Source organism: Schistocerca piceifrons, chromosome 6 (genome assembly GCF_021461385.2).
Source record: "Schistocerca piceifrons isolate TAMUIC-IGC-003096 chromosome 6, iqSchPice1.1, whole genome shotgun sequence".
Taxonomy (NCBI): Eukaryota; Metazoa; Arthropoda; class Insecta; order Orthoptera; family Acrididae; genus Schistocerca; species Schistocerca piceifrons.
Window position 1 is genome coordinate 357626653 of NC_060143.1, and position 5513 is coordinate 357632165.

Below are 5513 nucleotides of genomic sequence, written 5' to 3' on the forward strand. Positions count from 1 at the left end.
ATGGGGGTATGTTAAGGATATGGTGTTTCGGCCACCTCTCCCAGCCACCACTGATGATTTGAAACGAGAAATAACAGCAGCTATCCAAACTGTTACGCCTGATATGCTACAGAGAGGCTTACCAGAGAGGACATTATCATCGTTGATAAAGAACGTCCGTCCTCAGAGACCAAAAACAGGAAAAGTTAATGTAATATTGGTAAACTGCAGGAGTATCCAGGGCAAGGTTCCTGAATTAGTATCTCTTATTGAAGGAAATAGTGCGCATATAGTATTAGGAACGGAAAGTTGGTTAAAACCGGAAGTGAACAGTAACGAAATCCTAGACACAGAATGGAATATATACCGCAAGGATAGGATAAACGCCAATGGTGGAGGAGTATTTATAGCAGTAAAGAATTCAATAATATCCAGTGAAGTTATTAGCGAATGCGAATGTGAAATAATCTGGGTTAAGTTAAGTATCAAAGGTGGGTCAGATATGATAGTCGGATGCTTCTATAGACCACCTGCATCAGCAACCGTAGTAGTTGAGCGCCTCAGAGAGAACCTGCAGAACGTCGTGAAGAAGTTTCGTGATCATACTATTGTAATAGGGGGAGACTTCAATCTACCAGGTATGGAATGGGATAGTCACACAATCAGAACTGGAGCCAGGGACAGAGACTCTTGTGACATTATCCTGACTGCCTTGTCCGAGAATTACTTCGAGCAGATAGTTAGAGAACCAACTCGTGAAGCTAACGTTTTAGACCTCATAGCAACAAATAGACCGGAACTTTTCGACTCCGTGAATGTAGAAGAGGGTATCAGTGATCATAAGTCAGTGGTTGCATCAATGACTACAAGTGTAATAAGAAATGCCAAGAAAGGAAGGAAAATATATTTGCTTAACAAGAGTGATAGGGCACAAATCGCAGAATATCTGAGTGACCACCATCAAACGTTCATTTCTGAGGAAGAGGATGTGGAACAAAAATGGAAAAAATTCAGAAACATCGTCCAGTACGCCTTAGATAAGTTCGTACCGACTAAGGTCCAAAGCGAGGGGAAAGATCCACCGTGGTATAACAATCATGTACGAAAGGTACTACGGAAACAAAGAAAGCTTCGTCATAGGTTTAAGAGTAGTCGAATCATAGCTGATAAGGAAAAGCTGAACGAAGCGAAAAAGAGCGTAAAGAGAGCAATGAGAGAAGCATTCAACGAATTCGAACATAAAACATTGGCAAACAATCTAAACAAGAACCCTAAAAAGTTTTGGTCATATGTAAAATCGGTAAGCGGATCTAAATCCCCTATTCAGTCACTCGTTGACCACGATGGCACCGAAACAGAGGACGACCGAAGAAAGGCAGAAATACTGAATTCAGTGTTCCGAAACTGTTTCACTGCGGAAAATCGTAACACGGTCCCTGACTTCAGCCGTCGCACGGACGCCAAAATGGAAAATATTGAAATAAACGATATCGGAATTGAAAAACAACTGCTATCACTTAGTAGCGGAAAAGCATCCGGACCAGACGAGATACCCTTAAGATTCTACAGTGATTATGCTAAAGAACTTGCCCCCTTTCTATCAGCAATTTATCGTAGATCGCTGGAAGAACGTAAAGTACCTAGCGACTGGAAGAAAGCGCAGGTCGTTCCCATTTTCAAGAAGGGTCATAAATCAGATGCGAATAATTATAGGCCTATTTCGCTTACGTCAATCTGTTGTAGACTAATGGAACATGTTTTGTGTTCTCGTATTATGACGTTCTTAGATAATACAAATCTCCTTCATCATAACCAACATGGAATCCGCAAACAGAGATCATGTGAAACTCAGCTCGCCCTATTTGCCCAAGAAATTCACAGTGCCGTAGACACTGGCGAGCAGATTGATGCCGTATTCCTGGACTTCAGGAAGGCATTTGATACGGTTCCGCACTTACGTTTAGTGAAAAAAATACGAGCTTACGGAATATCGGACCAGGTTTGTGATTGGATTCAGGATTTCCTAGAAGAAAGAACACAACATGTCATTCTTAACGGTTCAAAATCTGCAGATGTAGAGGTAATTTCGGGAGTACCGCAGGGAAGCGTGATAGGACCCTTATTGTTTACAATATACATAAATGACTTAGTTGACAACATCGGTAGCTCCGTGAGGCTATTTGCGGATGACACGGTTGTCTACAAGACAGTAGCAACATCAGAAGACTCGTACGTACTCCAGGAGGACCTGCAGAGGATTAATGCATGGTGCGACAGCTGGCAGCTTTCCCTAAACGTAGATAAATGTAATATAATGCGCATACATAGGGGCAGAAATCCATTCCAGTACGATTATGCCATAGGTGGTAAATCATTGGAAGCGGTAACGACCGTAAAATACTTAGGAGTTTCTATCCGGAGCGATCTGAAGTGGAATGATCACATAAAACAAATAGTGGGAAAAGCAGGCCCCAGGTTGAGATTCATAGGAAGAATTCTGAGAAAATGTGACTCATCGACGAAAGAAGTAGCTTACAAAACGCTTGTTCGTCCGATTCTTGAGTATTGCTCATCAGTATGGGACCCTTACCAGGTTGGATTAATAGAAGAGATAGACATGATCCAGCGAAAAGCAGCGCGATTCGTCATGGGGACATTTAGTCAGCGCGAGAGCGTTACGGAGATGCTGAACAAGCTCCAGTGGCGGACACTTCAAGAAAGGCGTTACGCAATACGGAGAGGTTTATTATCGAAATTACGAGAGAGCACATTCCGGGAAGAGATGGGCAACATATTACTACCGCCCACATATATCTCGCGTAATGATCACAACGAAAAGATCCGAGAAATTAGAGCAAAGACGGAGACTTACAAGCAGTCGTTCTTCCCACGCACAATTCGTGAATGGAACAGGGAAGGGGGATCAGATAGTGGTACAATACGTACCCTCCGCCACACACCGTAAGGTGGCTCGCGGAGTATAGATGTAGATGTAGATGTAGAGTGTGGAACGAGTTGGAGTATCGGGTTGATATTGCTCGTGTGTCTGGAGGGGGCAATATTGAACATCTCTGAACTTGTTTTTGAGTGAAAAAAAAAACCTTTTTAAATATTCTTTGTAATGGTGTATAACAGAAGGTTATATTATGTTTCTTTCATTAAATACACATTTTTGAAGTTGTGGTATTCTTTTTGAATCACCCTGTACTATACTGTTGGAACAACACATCACCTTACTTTTGCAAGAACGGCGAAAGAACAGTTCTAACAATATTCTGGACGTACCGACCGCTGCTTAGGGTCTTCTCCAGAACGGAAAGGTGAACGAGAGTTGTAGCATATCGCGTTCCAGACGAGAAGGCCGGCGTGGGGTAATTGTGTCTTGGACGAATGCACTCTACGAAACAGCGTTCACCAGGTCGACGTCGTACACGCAAACTACCAAACTTGTGTGCAGGCAGAATCTACACTGAAGGCTACGCCGCACCATTCTATCTTCCAAGTGATCCTCTGTCGGCACCAGTCAAGCCGTGCACGTCGATGTTGTCGCGTGAGTGGAAGACTGGATGGAGGTGTATGAGTACGCAGTTCCACTGTTAATGCGCGGTACGTAGAAGTTTGTTTTGATACATCTGGGCTGAGAAGCCCTCTTGTCTGTGCTGTTTGTTGTACGATTTACCACTGGTGTCCGCATAATAAGACGATCCTAGCGGGCGTCTGTGCGGCGTGGACCTACAAAACACCGTCTACGGCTGTGAGAATTTAACATGACCACTGATACCAGCGTCGTTTCACAACTAACGCAGCAGGTCCGCCGGCCGGTGTGGCCGAGCGGTTCTAGGTGCTTCAGTCTGGAACCGCGCGACCGCTACGGTTGCAGGTTCGAATCCTGTCTCGGGCATGGATGTGTATGATGTCCTTAGGTTAGTTAGGTTTAAGTAGTTCCAAGTTATAGGGGACTGATGACCTCAGAAGTTAAGTCCCATAGTGCTCAGAGCCATTTGGACCATTTTTTCTCCGAAAGGACCACCCGCCACTCGGAAGGGCATAATTTGACCACTTTCGACCACGCTCAGTTGGCTGTAGGAAGCACAGAGTGCGTGTCTGTGACATGTTTGCCTGCTTGGAAATTTGGAAATTTGTGGTAAGTTCTATGGAACCAAACTGCTGAAGTCATCGGTCCCTAGGCTTACACACTACTGAATCTAAAGGTACTGGCAGAAGTAAAGCTGTGAGGACGGGGCGTGAGTCGTGCTTGGATCGCTCAGTTGGTAGAGCACTTGCCCGCAAAAAGCAAAGGTCCCGAGTTCAAGTCTCGGTCCGACACACAGTTTTAATCTGCCAGGAAGTTTCACATCAGCGCACACTCCGCTGCAGAGTGAAAATATCATTCTGGACTACTGAATCTAACTTAATCTAACTTGCGGTAGGGATAACACACACCCATGCCCGAGGGAGGCTCGAACCTCCAATGGGGGGAGCCGCGCGTACCGTGAAAAGGCGTACCAGACTGCTCAGCTACCCTGCGCGGCTTTGCCTGCCTGCTTCATACGTTTGCATCACACTGAGGCTTCCGGCTGTGACCATTCCCTGTTATAGGGTAGACACAGATGGCACTCTGGTAGCTATGCCACTACTGCTGTCTGTTGGCCTTCCAGGCTCCATTTACCGCCACCGTATCAAAACTGACGCAAGCTTTCCATTTTTACTTTTTTTTCCGGCAGCCTATTTTGAGCACCGCAAGATCAGGTAGAGTGGTTTCTAGCCCCGGTGGTTGTGGTTTCCGGGCGCCGGCGCCAGCACAGGGCGGGGCCGGTGTATTGATCTGCCGTGGCGGGCGCGCTCGGAACCCGGCCGTGCCCGCCGCCGCCGCTCCGCCGCCACTTTTTGCGGCGCGAGTCATTTTCATCTGTAATTCAAATGCGTTAACTGCGGCCGCCGCAGCGCGGCCAATATGCCCCAAAATAAGCCGGCACGCATCTGTTGTTTCAGTCAGCGGCCGGCGCGAGTGGCGCAGCCGCACGCGTCACGCACTGCGGTGTGTGGGCTGCAGCACTGCGCGCCGGCCACGCCACTGTTCCCAACCGCCCGCACGCGACTCCGCGACCTGCTCGCAGCAACCACTACTTCTCGCTCTGCGGTCGTTCTTCAGGAATGACGTACATCTAGTCAAGCCTAACAGTGTAATGTACTGTGCTGCTCGTTGAAATTGCAAGACCACGAAGAAGAGCAAATATTGAAATTTCACCTATCGCATGCACGCGCTGTCGGATCAAATCTATTCGGACACCTATTAGCGGAGATGAATGTGAAGCGTCTCCTCTCTTCACTTTTATGATGGGTCCAACTCTGCAGGGACTGCTTTCTGTTGAGTTTAAACGAAAATTCCGACGTTTGATTGTACACTACTGCCCATTAAAATTGCTACACCAAGAACAAATGCAGATAATAAACGGGAATTCATTGGACAAATATATTATACTAGAACTGTCATGTGATTACATTGTCACGCAATTTGGCTGCCTAGATCCGGA